This window comes from Ylistrum balloti, unplaced genomic scaffold (assembly GCF_031769215.1).
Source record: "Ylistrum balloti isolate Yb309-2 unplaced genomic scaffold, AGI_CSIRO_Ybal_v1 Utg370662, whole genome shotgun sequence".
NCBI classification, from domain to species: Eukaryota; Metazoa; Mollusca; class Bivalvia; order Pectinida; family Pectinidae; genus Ylistrum; species Ylistrum balloti.
The window spans coordinates 759,795-778,072 of NW_026782401.1; positions in this window are offsets into that span (position 1 = coordinate 759,795).

Sequence of the window (18,278 nt, forward strand, 5' to 3'; positions counted from 1 at the left end):
AAATATCGACTTAAGCGGCTGGCGTAGGAAAAACCTATAGATATGTCTTGTTATTTAAAGAAGAGACGTCTTTAATATAGCTAAAAGTGAGATCAAATGACTTCGTAAGGTCTTTTGACCTGATTTGATATCTCTTCAAAATATTCCTATGTACTTGACGTTCGTCTGAAAATATCAGATGTATAAAAAGTATGGAATTATGGGTCCAGTGCACCTTGTCAGCTATACTGAGTTTGCCCCAACCACCACAACGTTTCAAAAGGCCTTTGGCATCGCTGAGGAGTCTGCGAAGAACAAAACATGTATTGTGCAGTTGATTTCATCACTAACCAATGGTGTTTTCATGTCGCAGCCAGTTCTCAATATCACAATGTTGTCAACTGACAGACAGACTTAGAACACCGGGTTTTAAAGGGAGAAGGTTGATGAAAATTATTGGGAGGTTTTACGATTTTCAAAATGATCGCATTACGTATAATTCTATTTATCTATGCGATTTGAAGCTGCACGTGTTTGATGGTCCTTACCTTGCCTATCGGTATTGTTGTTGTATACGTTATTCTCATTTTCATATGGAAACGTATTATTTTTTTATTGACCAATATGAACTTTATCGTAAGTATCTGTGTGAATATTACTTGTGTTAATATTTTACCCTAGTTATATTGTATTTTGAGTTTGGATTATTGTTATGTTCGCACGTTGCTATCTTGCAGTAAAAGGTATTAATCACATACGTATCTTTTGTACAACCTGCGGGAAAAGTGTGCTACATGCGTTCGAATTAATTCCTCATTGGTCTGTATGATAATAGAAGTACACTGATACTAGTTAGTATACCTGGCGATTCCGATGAAATGGCATCACTTACCTGTACCGACGAAATCGGTGTTGGTGTAGCAGTTGACGTTTATCCATTCGGACACTCGGAACACTTTGCGTTCCTATAGCCGTACTCTTCCGGAGATCTGGAGTTTTAACTTTGCTTTGTTTTCTATTTTTTATGTATATTTTGTAATTGATCCATCAAATCGTAATTTAAACTAATGTGTTGTTGATATGCTGGTAATGTCATAACGATTTATTACATATGTCGTTCATCTTACATAACATGTAATTTTAATTAGATTTATCAGAAATGTGATTGGTGGTTGACTTTTAACGCAATATACTCCTGACGTCAATGCAATTATAACTAAAACTTCTAACAATTAGAATCACCTCTATGTATGGAGAACATTGAGTTCAAAGAAATATGTGCTATTTTAATTATACATTAATGGAATGTTTACTTGAAATTCAAAACCAAGTAGTCCTGTTACATGTGTGTCATAATTAAGTATATACAAACATTTATATATATAAATCAATTCTTAATTTTAAAATCTTTGTGAAGTGAAATAAATTCAAGAAATTAGGTTCATGTCAACATATTCATAATCCAAAATCAAATTCAAGAAAACTAGGGCTAAAATATAATACAAAGAAATATTTACGAGGCGACTTCTGCAAAAAAATACATGGAGAATGAGACCAAGTATATATATATATTATATACATATATATTGTTTGCTTCATCGACTACACTCGTGATGTAAACCTCAGTCAAAGCAAGTAAGTAATGTCACATTCTCAAATGAGAATAAAATATTCAACAACGGAACCAACAGGGAAACTAACGAGGATATAGATTATGTGGAACATTTCTGAATGAAATCACTATGACGACCATAAAACTTCTTGAAAGTTTAACCAACATATATGCATATTTCATATTTCTTAGAAGCTTTAACCCTAAGAACTACATCTCTGTATAGGGTTGATATAAAGTTCAAAGAACTCGTGGACTTTGGATGATAAATTAATGGCACATTCCACATTCCAATTAAGAATTATCCAGCCTGAATTCACGTCCGTAATAATTAGATATATAAAGATATTTTAATTTTTAATTAGAAAGTGACATAGAATCATGCGTCACAACTCTATACCATATTCGTCCGAAACCTGATAGTGACAGAACACACGTTATGCAAAACAAAGAATTTATTATGAAGACAGTTAATAATACTTGGAAAACTCAAAAAAAAATTCAAAAATAAATACTGGCATTTCATTTAAAGCAAAACATATCGAAAAGGAAATATTTCGCAATGATGTGGAGAAAACAACATTAGCGATGGCAAAACAAAACATATTGAAGTTGTCTGCAAATCGTTTCTGAGTTTTGACTATACTTTGAAGTACAGAAGTTTTGAGTGACCTGTAGCTACTGCACCTGAACATAATGAATATGGTTTCTTTGGTGTGTCATCTTCTTCCATTTCTGTGTAGTTACATGCTGCCACCTTCTCTTGTGGATTCCACATACCACGAGGAATCCCAAATCCACTCTGCTGTCTCCATTCTTGTCAATCAATGTGCAATCTGTGTATTGGGTTAAAGCATTTGCTGTGATAAATGGCACCATAGTGCCATCAATTGCAGGTAACGTGTTCAATTTCTTCATGTTGAAGAAGTATTTAATGTTTGAAGTTTTCTCTATCTCTGAGATATCATGATTAAATGTTTAGATGGTTTTTTTGTTGATCTTTAAAAAGGAAGTAAGGTTTTATGATTTTTGCATTGGTTCCCGGTAAAGTCGTTTATTTTCTATTGTATTCTTCGAATTAATAAATTCACTTGATTTTGTTGTCTATATCAATTATCAAATGTTGGGACTTCGTTCCTAAAACATCACAAATGTTTTATTCTTTACGTACGTGTATTAAGTATAAAATTCACGGAATGGATGCATGTCAAATTCACTGTTTAGTGTAATTGTCATATGTTGCTAAATTCAGACAACTTGAATTACGATAAGTAGAGGTTATACAACGTGTGGCTGTTTGAATGATTTTCTTTCAATCGAGTTATTTTTTTTCAAAAGTAATAAATAAAACTAGCTTTTGCGAGCGGTTTCTTTCATGTTTGGAAAATAGTTATAGAATGTGAAGGAAATACCATACATAACAGCTAAAAGTTTTTGTAGGATGTTTCTACCGCATCCAAAATTATTCTGAGTTGAATTAACATGTTCTGTACCCACGCATGTTTTGTTTACATCGTTAGTTGAGGCTTAATAATGCACTTTTAGTGACATACTGTCAATTAATATACATTTTCAAATTAAAAATAGACGGAAATTTAAATTAGCAAGTTTTCTTAAAAGCAATAAAATGACAGAGATCCAAATGAAAAGAAAATTATTCTAAAATATTAATTGGCTACTTACTAATTTCCGTGAGAGCGCCCTCTTGGTCATAGGTCATCTTATCAGACAATCAAAATATCATAAATTGTTATACCCGATATAGTAAAACCTATTTTTTTTAAACAACAGTTTAGATGATTACTTGATGTCTTGGGAATTGAGTAACATCCACCAAATGTGGAGCACACATATTCCTTTGCTGATTTAATTTTCCAATAACATAAGTATTCTCAAAAACCAATTAACCAGTAAATTATCAACACTCAACAGCAACGTGAAGTATTGATGATTGTTATTTTCTCAGCAATCGGCTGCGTAAAATTGTCTGGATTTTGTCTTGTTCCAAAAGGAAGGACTCTGCTTTTTTCAGGTTGTCAATCAAAGAAATGATATGCGATGCACTATAAAATAAGTCGGGTATGTATTCTCGCTTCTATACATTTAAAAGAAAGATAATTCCCGCTAAAACCAGCCTAATCATCTTTAAAATCAATGTTTTTTCTCGATGTCTTTTGTTTAGAGATCAAGGATGGATGACAGGTAGATAGAGTTGGACGTACCTGATTGGAAGATATTAAAGAGGGGGTCTTACCGTTGCCCCAAAACAATAACACAAACATACATCTAGAATCGAATGTTATTTTTTTATGTTTCCTTCATGGGAAATTATAATGCTATCAAAAGCGATTTGCTAAACGTACGAACACACTCGATATATTATCCGTCTTTCTTTGCACTGCCGTACTAGCATAAACAGACATTTGTGAAGATATGAATAACAAATAAGCAACATCGTTTATATGTTTGAGTGTTCATGGTAATTTCTGTATGCAACATTATAGATGAATACATATTGTGTCTGTTGCTTTAGGTGTATACTTTGTCTCATTTGAGAATGTTTACAAGATATGCATGGTAGTTGATATCGATAAAGCAGAAGACGCTTACTCTTCCGGGACATAAGGTCGTATTCTGGTAGAGGGCAGATTCTCCGTGTTTTCTGTTTTTGTATTTTTACATTTTGCCCCAGTTTTATTGAATTTTAAGTTCGGATTATGATTATGTTTTTCGTTGATTTTATAAGATAAAACAACAATAGTGCTAAAATATTCACTTTACATTTTCTCGTGTGTTTTAGGGTGCAGAAATTCGGTCAAGCGTACTTTAGCATATAAAAGTCTAACTTTCGTATAAGATATTCCTAAATCCTGCAACATGGTTGAAGGAGGCGACCGATGTCATTTCCCGTCTTGCTATGCCATAGTCGATATCGTGCCTTGTTCTCTCTTCGTGTCCGTTTTAGAGCAACTACGTGCAGTTCTGTCGCATGGAATTGCATGCCTATCAAAGAATGCAACTGATCTACTTGTTCTTTATCGGCATTACAGATATTTGTCCCGATGCAACACATGTTATGTCTACCTTGATACCAGATCTTACTAATTCACATTTTTTCTTGACTGCGGTGTCAGTTTGCGTCCCCAGTGGTGAGTATGGCTGTTAATGTTGTCTCGTGGTTACGACATACTTAAGTCTTAAAAGTGGCAATTGTTATACTCTTCATGACAAAAGCAAAGTAAATCGGTCCTTGACTCGTCCAATATTTGGCCGGATAAGATATGATAGTTTTGATAGTTACCCGATTTTGGGTTTTGGTGAATGAACTCTATACACAACTATATCTTTGCCATACCTGTAATTTCGTAATAATTCTTAGTGGATTCCTTATATTACTTTCACAAAATAAAAATGAAGGAAACGTTTGATTGTTTTTCATGTGCATATTGCAGGGAAATCGATACATGTCAGATTTTATTGAACTGCTTTTGTACCGTTTATGTCTCATGGCTTTCATTAATTCAAACCATGACAACTCCATTTCAACCTTAGGTAGTATTGATTGCTATATATTGACATTGTTGTTTCGATATCGCAAAAAGGGGTCATTGGACAAGTTTCACATGCAAAGATCATATACAAATGCTAATTGTTCATCGTTTTAAAAACAAAACATCCGATGTCACCTAGATTTAAGATTTTTCCCTATTTCATAGTAGGTAAAAATATTTTCAGATTAATTCAATTACGAATACCACGTATTTACTAAGATAGCAATATGTCAATATCCCTAATATGTCATGGATATGTTTTTTGTATTTGTTGAAACAGACTAGCTTCCTTTATCTCGATATCTGAGTTTGTATGTACCAGTTCGAAATTTCATATTCATTTTAAGTGTTGAATCATTCAAGTGATACAACTGCAATCTGTTTTCGCTCTATAAGTAAAGAAACTGGTGATTGTCAACCACTTTTATTTGTATTCTTTTTTTCAGTGTCAATAAGATTCATATTGTTTGATATAAAATTATCAGGTAACAATGATGAATACCTTGCCTTGCAAATTAAGTATCTGCAGACTAAGCTTTATCTAATTCTGTAATAATACATATATCATGAAGAATTCTTTTTGTCGACTTAAATCGTTTTGGTCTGCATTACTTCAATCTTATCGAAAAATGTCAGATGCGCAAATTAATAACATACATTAAGCACGTGTACGAAGAGTGATGGGATAAAAAAAATAATTTCGAAAATACCAAAACAACAATACATTGATTATCTTTTATATCGAGGTCGATGAGCGATGTTTTCAATTACATAGATATTATAAGTATGAATCAGTATGAATAATTACGTCCTTATCTACACAGAAAAAATAAATTCAGTGGTATGACGAAACTGCTATAATGGAAATTGAACCGAGTCAACATAATAAAACCTTACCACAAAACATCCAATATGTACGTAAGCTATTTAAAAAAGGTGGGGAGCATTTAATAGAGTCCATGTTCCGAATATTAAAAAAAAATAAATAGCCCACATTATAGTTACCCTATACCACCAGACAGGGATGTAATATTGATTAAAGTTTATTGTAAATGCCGTAACCAACAAAAGTACCATATTGGAAACTGACAGAAGATGGACTACAGAAGGATGTTTGGGAAATAGGGATGATCCTTCTCCAATATATCTTTATTCTTTATGTTATTACATATTTTGTTTCAAAACAAAAATAAATTTACAGTGTTTAGTATTTAAAGTTGTCATTTACAGTTGTTATCCACCAAACGAATGAAAAGGTTGTCACAAAAAAGGGGTTGTTCCTTCTTTAAAAGATTTTTTTATATATATTCAAGTATGATATAAGTAGAAACAGTTATAAAATGCTGCAATGTTCAGTATCAAAATGTTTATATCAGATTTGTTTTGTAAGGAACACATTGGCCAAATATAAAGTTGTTGATAACTTGCTAGTGGAAGTGTTGATAATGTTTTCATAATATTTTGTATACACTAAGTAAGCAAATCCGATATGACTTCTTATCGGTTGTTGGTAGCGATGACATATTTCAGCTTGTTTCCCGAAGTCAAGACACTTATACAGAAACTGTATGACAATGCGATATTATTTTTTCTTGGCAATGTGTAGCCAAAACGATATTGATAAACACATGAAAAAAGTAAATGTTTTGATTTGGTTTAGATATGTCGTCTTGATACATTTTCAAAAAGTGAGGGTGACAACATTGTGTCCATGATACATTAAAGATTCCGTCATTCCTCGTCTTAGCAGTAAAGCGTAGGACGGAAAACCAATCTCGTCTTATATGTAAACATTTAAAAAAAAAAAAAAAAAAAAAACGTTAGAAAGTCAAAGTCGAAATATTATATATGAATTCCCTACCAAAATCAACGCACCCCACTTCAAAATAAAACATTAAGATAGAAAATAAAGACAAATTGATAAATAAAACAAAAAAGAAGCTATGCTGACATAAACACATATATGATATATCAAATGTGAAGATCATGATATCGAAATACTAATTATTTCTGTTTATCCTTTTAAAACTAATTACTTGATAAAATCCTATTTCGAATACCCCATCATTAGTAATTGTAATCGTTTGTTCAACCAATCGCATGAATTCCACGTGACAAAAACTTTTCTTTTTTTTTTCTTTTCCGTTTTAATAATTGAAAAACGAAAGTATTTGAAAACCTAATATACAAATTCCATTTTTATATTTACATTCAAAAAGATTGAAACATGTTAAATTAATATCCTATGTATTTTTACATTGTTGTGTTTTCGTCATAAAACTTTGAAAACTTTTTATAGGACTCCACGATTTTTGAACCCTTTTAAAATTAACATGACTTGACATGAATACCAGTTAAATATAACCCAAACAATCACATTATTTTATAGTCTCGATTTCCGTGTTACTAGTCAGAAACATGATATCAAACATTAGTCAGATAATTTAATTCCCAATAAACTCTCTAAAAAAGGAAAGCATTATTTTCAAACACGACTTCGGTGTTTTTAACATATTAGCACATGGTGAATTCATCTGAACAGTTTCTAATCAGAGATAAACAAACTTGTTTTGGATCCTTCTTGTACGCGATTACATGCTGACAGGTTTGTTCTCTCTGTAACATCGGATCTAGTCAGTGTTCATCATTTTAATGGATGAGGTTTTCTTAAAATATGTAATACTATAATGTATAATCTTATCCAAATCTTTTGAACTAACTTTGGCATTAATATCATTCATGAATCAACAAACCCAAAAGACATTAAAAATTATCTAGATAGAAAATGAAATGATAATAACAAAATTGAAGAACCACCACTGATGATACATAGGACTTCACTTTTGCTGATCGTTTTTTAATTTCATCTTTTGTATTATTTATTCATTTTAGTATAAATTATTTGTTTTTAAAGATTCTATTTAATCAATGATGCTAACGTCAATGTTTAAAATAGAGACAAGCATACTTATGCACGTCTAATAGAGTATTGTGTTAATTTCTTTTCACCAGCAACGCTAATAATGATAATACTGGATTTATTGAATAATTGAAATCTAATCTGTTTCAAATAAAGCCAAGCATACTTATACAGGTCTATCGGAGTATTGCATTATTTTCGTTTTGCCAGCAACACTGATAATGATAATATTGATTTTATCAAATAATAGAAATTTAATTTGTTTGGAATAGAGACAAACATATTACACTGAACCTTATTACAGGTTTAATGGAGTACTGCTTTTTTTCTTCTCTTTTTTGTATACAGCGATAAAGATAGTTTTAAAGTATTCGAATTTTACTTTATATATATATCATAAAAATGTAGTAAATAGTTGATGTTATTGTTGTGAATTTCATACCAATAATTATTGTCGTGTTATAAGTATCATACACATTGTAACATGTCGAGAGGTTATGATGATTACTGATCATATTACTTTACATGTAATCATTAACAATTACAATGATAATGGATTGACACAATTAGCGTTTAAGTATCACTACTGCATAATGTCCTCAAATATATGTCATGGTAAATGTGTGTTTGATTCTAGTAGTGTTATCCTTCGTTTTACGTGCTATAATCACTGCTTATTCAGCATTAGAAAACGTTAATGCTATACAAGACTTTTGTTATGAGTTCAATGTAATACTTAACAACATTGAACGGGTCATTTATATAATGCTATACTCTTATAGTATAGATTGAGACAGCCATTATGACAACAGCTAATGTCCACTTATGACAGATGCAGCAGTAGTAAGTAAGTTACCACCTCTATTTCAAAGTGCCAATAACATCGCATTCTATGACATTCAGAGTTATTTTCTACTTTTAGAGTCGGTATCTCTTCTTTTTTGTATCATCAAAATGATTACATGAATCTATTAAGCACCATATACCATTCTTAGAACTGGGGTTAACTTAACATAACGCAGTCATATTGCCCATATTATCTTGCAAACTTTTAATATAATTTCATATCGATTCACTGACAGACCTAGTAGAAGGATCTGGGTAAGTATAAAGGTATTACTATTACAATGTCGTAGATATATTGAATTGCATTCGATATAACTTTATCTATATACAAAATTATATGATCCGATTGATGTGTTAAAGCTTATCATTAAGTTGTATAAGCAATACAAATATATTTGGTAAATAATTTTGTAAATTCTGAAGAAATTGTGTTGCCTTGATATGCAAAAACCTTGTCCTTCAACCAGTTAGATTGCAATATATCAGCGGTCCGGTGCTTTGCTTTTACCTTTTGTGTATCTTTCATCTTTTTCCTCCTTAAAAATACTTTATGAAAAACTTTGATTAGAGAATTACAATTATAGCATAATCTAAAGTGAACTGTATGGATTAATGAATATAGCTCAAACAAAATTATAATCTTCGTATGACTAGGAGTTATCTCCCTTGCAATAACTTGCGTGGTTTGGCCTGGAATGTAGGCATCAGTTTAAAAGCATGTACATTACCGATATAGATCTAGTTTATGATGATGTACACATTTCAGGATTCTTATTTTTTGAAAATTGTGTGAATTTTATTACAAAGTTATACAATTTTAATTCGATACAAGCTTTGAAGTCATATTATACATGCGTATAGTAACCATAAAAGAAAAGAAATCGCGTGTGCTTATAATATATCTATAATTACCTACATCGATAACAGTTATATCGTGAATAATGATAAATATGTTTTTAAATACAATTTCATAAAAAGGACATAGCGAATTATTCACTGCGTGCTCTTCATAACATTAGGCTGTGATATAAATGAAAAAGAAAACTTTATCAAACACACAGACAGCTGAAGTTAAGTCAGTCTTGATAAATTTAACAGATGTGCGTTTTGATAATGAAAGAGGGCCTTAGCCATATATTGACTCATTTTTACAGTCTAATTTTATCCTACAAAGGGCTCATTGATATAATTTAGAGATTTTCATCAGAAAAAATATTCATTTGTTATATTTTGTATTTTGAAATGTATATTAATGTTGTTTTCTAGACTTAAGTGCCTGTATTGCTATCAACCTTTCTAAGAAGGTCGATTGTCTTTGGATTTTCATTGTTATTACAATGGTATTAATAATTCGTTTCAAAGATATGTAATTCTAATCTGTGCACTTGATTAGATATGGACGTATCCCATTTGGATAAAAAAAAATAACAAAGCGCTTGATATTTTATAAGATTTGAATACATTCACTTGAATGATTTTACAATAGACATACAATTGAATAGCACCATTTGTAATAAATGGAAAAGTTACCATAGAGCCAAACAATGAACTAAACTACATCGTACAGCTGTTTCCTCCTAGTAGTGATAATTAGATGATGTATATGTATTAAACTAGCCATAAAAAGTTAAGTATTAAGCAGATTTGTATTTACTTCCTCGTCAATTCATGTTTATAGTTGCACTGCAAATATCGAAGTAATCTCACCATTGATCGGATGAACATGACAAAAATGTACTAACATTCCATATTTACAATTGCAGTGACTCTTCTCACAAAGACAATAACCACATTCAATAAAATGAAATTATACAAAAATTACAATGATTGAATTTCATTTACTGTAAGCATTGTTATTGTCGAGAGATATTTTTATTTTTCGAGGACGGTTAATATAATGAAAATCAAATGTCGTAAATACAACATTAATCCGGAAACATTTAGCAAAACTGTGTAAACCTTAGCAATGGAATTACTAAAGTAAGCAGAATTTAGTTAAACATTCCATGCACCTATGGAGCATTTAGATAAAACTACTTTATCCTTTTAATCATCACCAACTGATGGAATACAGCATGGCTGAATGGCATTTTATCGACTTTTTAATGTTACCTTTAGATATCTCTATTCAAATGTAATTTATTTCAGCTAAAACATGTATTTTAATGATGCGATTTGGTTGACCTTAATGGCTTAAATCGTCAATATGTCATGAAATAGCAATAAATTGTACAAAGCTTAACAATTAAGAATGTGGATATGGTGAATATCCAAACAATATTAGTAAGTTAATAAGTTTTATTCTGTATTAAGCATTAATTGATAAATGGACGACATGGTCTGGTGTCAATACACCTTTATTTTAATTATACACTGATACAATTTCATTTCATTCAATTTGTTATTAGATGATACATACATACTCTTTGTAGATCAGAACAAATCTACTTGTAACTTTCAAATTTCGTATCAACTAAAATGTTTTATATATCATGGGCTCAATTTTACGACAAAAATAAAAAAGAAATCATCAGTATAATGATATGATAAATGCGTGTATATCTAATTGAACTAATGGCACTATAATACAATATTTGTTAATAAACAAAAAGTAATTTTTAACTTAGATGGAATTGTTTTACGTTCTGTAATCAGAACAGATATATGTTGATGTAGGTAACATTCTCAATTGCCTATCATAACCTGCCAAACACGGTATATAAGATATATGCCATTACAGTAAGATCAAATGAAGTGGAACATTGCAGTGACCAATTGCATATTTTAATTATTCGTGTTATCAAATCTGTCTGTTCTATGATAATTTTTGTTTCAGATATGTATTCACATTTAGGAACATGGATCATACAAAGGTAATGAAAACAAATGCATTTATTGGCAGTTCACTTTTAATAATACGTCATATCGACTTCAAATACCTACATACGCTAAAATCTATTAATTGTTATTCCCGGCCACTTCGTTAAGTTATTTCGACGAGTCTCCCGTTCTTCTTTGTCCTTTTTCATCTGTTGTTAACCTGTAAAATACAAAATTACAAAGTGTTCGAGATTTATCTGAGCAGTTTCATGTTTTGTCAATATATACATGTAGTTTCGGTTCAGATACCTGGAGTAAGATGTTATGCTGACATACACATGCATCAAAACCACCATAACGTTGAAGATATATATATACTGATAATTTATCCTGATGGCGTAATACCACAGAATGAAAAAAAGTGGTTTCTTTGAAGATGATTTGCTATCTGCGGCGGCTGTGATAGGTTAATTTATTTCACGTAAGACAAATAAGGGTCACGTACACTACATGTTCATGCATTCTGTATAACAAAAGTAATGGTCACCCAAACCATAGTTTGATTTATGCCATGTTACTCAAATTATGTTCTCTTAAACTATAGTTTAATTGATGCTATGTAACAAAATAATAGTCACTAAACTTATACCGAACATGTAGACTTTTGTTCACGTAATTAAACAAATGGAGACAATGTGATTAGTTTGTCGACATGTTTACTCCAAGTAAAATAATATGATATTGGAGATTCATATACAAAATATTCAAGGATATTTAATACATACATCCACCAGTTTCGCTTATACTCGCAAATGCTTTTTTTTTTATTTATTTTTTTTAAATTTCTATTATACATATTAAACGACATAGTAATTTTTATTTGTAATAGTTTTAAGCCAGTGCAAGTTATGTTATCCTATTCCATTATACTGAAATCATCAATACTGAAAAAGACATAGTCCTTCTGGCTTCAACATAAAACGTTTTCAGACAGAGTCAGAGAACTGTAATGCTCCAAATTTATTGATTAATACCATACTTAATTAACAATGCTGTACGCAAAAAAAAAACGAATAATACTTCTTGTGTTGATCAAATTTCTTCTGAAGTTACATATGCATTGATTGTTGCTTGCTTGTTCCTCTTTAATGTATTTGAAACCCCACAATGAAGGAAGTAGACGTCTATATGTGTTAGTTGAGCATCCCTGTAGTCACCTTGTCATGGATCGGGACCAGTCGTAATGTGTGGATCTCTTACTCCAAACTACTCGTAAAACCGTTCTGTAAATCAACTTAAACCTAACACAGGGGCTACATTACCCAAACAACGATAAAACGAGATTTTGAATACAGTTTTATTTTCTACGAACAAATAACAGACAATTTCAATGCAATTACCATCCTATAACTCGTTGTTTTGTCTCTATCACTATTGTAATAAAACGTCAAAGGTCAGGCGGTTAGCGATCGGTCGACCCCTATTCTCTCCGTCACACTACTAGATAAGGAGCATTTATTGTCAGCCTAAGCAACCCCTCTTTTCCAGAGGGAGACGCAACAACCAAAACACAGCTACCTTATTACTATGCTTACCTACCACACCCGCATATGCGAGGTTTAAAAGAAAGGTTGAGCCTGTTAATTACACTCTCTGGGATTTATTATCGATACCCCCCTCTCAACCAGTCCGATATTCGGTTGTGACCTACATTTGATATGACGATTACATTTCTCCAAAGAGAGCGCGGATACCAGATGATGTTCATCATGCCAGAACACGTTCAATCGGAGCTGACATGTGCTCAAGATGCATGCAACATTTATAGGGTTGTCAAAATCGTTTTGCAGTTTACAGTGACTGTGGGCTTAAGCGGATATGTCTTTGTAAGCATCAATCAGCAAGACTGCACTCACGCACAGAATAAAATGTTTTCACTACCATAATAACGCTTCCAGTGTCACGTGGCTTCCACCCGACGAAAACTAGTCACGTGATGACAGGTTCAATTTAAGTTGACGACAAACAATTATTTTGGGGCGCAAGCTAATTCGATTTGACATTTTTATCTGAGTTTTATTTTTGTGACCGTTTCTATCGGTTCATATCGGAACAGGTTATTTCTTTATAGTTATTGGTGATGTGACAGTTTAATGTCTATAGGAGAAAGAAACATTTTAAGTAATGTTGCCATTTGCCATACCGACATATTTATTTACCAAGATCTGATTGTAACGATGCTTTAATTTCTTTGACAGAAGTGGAACGTTTCCGTGAAAGCAAAAGAAATAATTTGTACACCAACATAATATGACACTCCCTAGTTGACACGATGTCCATGCATTAATTTATTTTTGGGTCTGAAATGTGGAATCTTTCGACACTTTCTTTGTTATAACATTATGAGTTGTGTAGTGCACATATTTTCAGTAATTTCATTGTAATTTGTTTCCCAGTTTCACTGAATTTGAGCTAGATTATGATATAAATTGAGTTGTGAATGCATATTTAATTGATATCCATGTACTTTTTTCATTTGTTAATATTTTGCCCCAGTGGTCCTGGATTTGATTTTGTATTATGTTTGCATGTTGGCATCTGCTTTCTTTTTAAACATTGTATAAAACATCTTTGACCAACGGTTATACCTTAATCATAGCCCAATATTCAGTTTAAACGAAATTTATTTTATAATGCAATATTAATTCATTAGTATTTTAGGGAGTTTTAGAAATTATTAAGTGTATTTTTCTTGTATTGTAATGATAATGATATGGTGTCATTTGTCAGAAAAAAAGTGCAATAAAGAAAGTAGTTTACCACCCAACAAATACGTCATTGATCATTTTAGTAATTATAAGCAATACATTTCACCATTATTTGTCTGTTCTTTGCATGGTATAGTCAAATCAATTGTATATGCGTCTGAATGCGATGATTAGTTCCAACTCTTTTCAAAATAGTCTCTCATTCTTTCCTTAAATTAATATATCTTTAGGGTTTTTTTAATGTCGTCATGCAAGTACAACTAAACTTCGCAATATCTTATGACACCAAGCTTACGTCCAATAGTCAAATCATCTTCAGCCAAAATAGGAAGACAATGCCATGCGAGTCCGAGGGAATGCCAGTTGTCAAAAAAGAATGCATTACGTCTCATTTGTAGTCTTATTTCTTATTGGTGATTGGTAGGTCGTTAATCCGGTATTCATTTGCAACAGCACATACAGTGTTTAGGATCTCGATCATTATCTCTCAACATTACATTCAACAATATCAGTGTGTTTACACCAAAACCAATGCAAGGTAATCCAAATATTCTAGTATATTATTCATGTAACACATGAGCGTAAATTTTCTAATATATACGTCATCCAAATAGAAAATGTAACACTACACGTTTCAATATCTCTTCCAAAAGGCTCATAAATCATTTCTGTGAAAGTCATGTTTGGTTGAATACCAAAATAGTCAACATACTTTTGAACAAGTATTACATCTAGTAGTCTAATTATTCAAATGAATGTTTAGTAGAACAGAACAAAACAAAAGATGAAAAGAATACGTGTCAATAGCTTTTGTACTAGTATAAAAAACACATCCCTCACCATCTTATGTTCTAGCCTAAGCTGCAACATGGACAATATTTTGACAATGTCTTTTATGTTTCTCCCGCTTCATCGTTTAACTTGAACATTGTTGAAGACATAGACACACTGGCACAAAGACGGAGATGTTGAACAAGATTGATCTGCGTCATATTACCCGCGCTTTTTTTTTCTCCGCAAAGATTGCATAGCACGTTTCGTTAACACATACTTAATTATTATCATCTGTTCAGATTGAAGAGGGGAAAGAGCAAGGAAATGAATGTAGGTACCTCTTACCGTCTTTTTCTTAGCTCGATGAATCAAACATCGGTCACCTAAGTGAAGGATGAGTACGTTACCAATGTAACACATCACCAACAAACTACTAATGTATTTTTACTTCTTCTGAACATAATTGTGATAATTGTTCTAACATTTAAACATTTTGATTGTCTATCAAGAGGTGTCTTACAGGAATGTGTATAAATATATTATGTATAATGTAGGGTGTTATTAAGAGCGTATGGGACGAAAGACAGAATAAGTAAGAACGCATGAGGCAATCACGTGTGTTTCTCAACATGGCTAATGCTCATTTTTTCCCATATCGTATGTTATCTCGAAAGAAGTTCAAATATATTCCCTTCATTTACGCAAAAATGTATTAAAAATAATCCGAAATGTACTTGGCGCTGTTTTCCATTACTTTATAACGAGAGATTGAAGTGTAATCTGGATTGATTTTGCTAAGAAAGCGGTTTCTTGAACTCACTTCACTATAAAGCTCATTTCCTCGGCTGATCAAATGAAACAGATTGGTGAAAAGCTAAATGCGTGCTAGGGGTCTTAATGGGAATGCCGTAAGAAGCAGTGGGTTGCAAGAACTAAGAAAACATATTTACTACATCTAGAATGATCTTTTAAGGGAAACCTATATTTGGACAGGAAAGGCTATCATTTTAGGCAAATATGACAAATCATTGGTAAGGATTCATAATTTCAAAACATATTCTTCGTAGATACCTCTGTGGGAGATAAAATAAATAAAATAATATGGACACATCTATTGCTAGTAGAAATGTGTTCAATCGCCATTGAATATAGGCTTATGATGATATTGCCTCTGTAAGCTCTGAACTGTCATCAGATAACAGATATGCAGGACAAAAATCCATAATGCGCTGTGCCGAGGATTCTTTGTGACCTCTGACGTTCTGGTATATTACGTCATATAAAAAATTCATACAAATTTGCAGGGGACCCCATGTAGCCCCCCTGACGTACGGGATGATGTCACAGTGACAGCCGCCATATCAAAGCCAATCGTGAGACAGCGACGTTTCCAGCGCCCTAAGACGCTAGTTTGAGTTATAGCATAACCAGGAAACGCGAGCCGACAAAACAAGAATTTTCTATTGATTTAGCTACCCTGAGCCTCGGTGTATGCCACATAAATATCCCTCCGCGTCTAATAACTCATCGACGTACGGATTCATCCACTAAAAGTCCTTGTTTGTAAGTGATAAAATATAGCACCTCCACAGAAGCGCGAAATTGTCGTACGAAGGTAATTTGTGGAAATTGTTGGAGTCGCGATGCTTTGAAGTTGCTAACAAAATTAAACGTGGTATCAAAATACTGGTAAAATGCATTTTCTCTCGTCCCTGCTCTACAGACAGGCGATTGTATTTTAACGGGGATGGTTATTAGACTAGCACAGAGCAGCGACAGGACGTGATTATATTCATCGCTGAATGATTTATTTTCCCAGTAAATCAAAAGTCTTACAATAATTGAATATTCATTATCGTGTTTCTATTACAGGTCTATAAAAGGGTGGGAGAGTTAGCCGTCCCCTAGCTATAATGAATATAATGAAATACCTTATCATGTATCCAAGACTAGGTCAGACTCGGCCGATGAAAATCAGGTAGGCGACTATGGACTTGCTTACTTTAATACAAGGAAGGTCCTCCACATGGCTCGACGTTACGTCAATTGGTAGGGCGATGCTATCGCTCATAATAAGCCTATTTCTTGTTTTTTTCACGGATATTTCTTTTTTCGATTGATTTCACAATAGGCTATCAATGCTTCTATTGAAATAGTTCCTTTCTCAGAATCTAATGTAAAAGTGCATTTTCTGTGGTATAAGTGCGTGTTTTGAAATAAGCACAATTCACATGTCGAATATTGGACATGACATAATCGATTTCCAACTGCTATTTGAATATTGATTTCATCACTGTATTCAATAGTCATTTTGTACCGCAGCAAACGAATGACATTCTGATATGCATTTAAATAATTTTTGTGACATATTTTGAAATGTGATAACATCATCAGAATGCTCTATTCAAGGTCGATTGGAGTAACAATATAGTATTACATGATTTGGATGAAACACTCAGATTTACACAAAAATCGTCTACCACACCAGTATAACCCTTACCATGTATATCGTTGTCATTTTACTCATCGTACACGCAACTCTGGCTGAATTTTTTTCCCAATTTTAGAAGAGGAGTATGCATAGCAATTGTAAATGACTGACTTAGCTAGGCTTATGTTCCGTCTGGCGAAAAATTCAAATAAAGAAAATCTGTGAAGTATGTAACATACAGGGGATGTCTGTTGATGGGGAAACGTTGTAAGCATTACAAGGATGACAATGGTGTACAGATATTTCCTTACTAAGATTCTTATATAACAGATTTTACCAGTGTGTGTGTGTGGTCAAGTTTGGGTATGACAGTATTGTAATTCACGGTTCTGACCTGACAAACCATCTTCATCTCATCATAACATTGCTCGACAGTGAAATTTCAAGTTAATCCCCATTGCAGTGGTGTGGTGAGATCAAAGGAATACGAAACAGTTCATGATCATGGCCAAATGAAAAATAATTTTGACCCAGCAAGATATCAAAACACAAGATTACAGACAGATATAGCAAATAA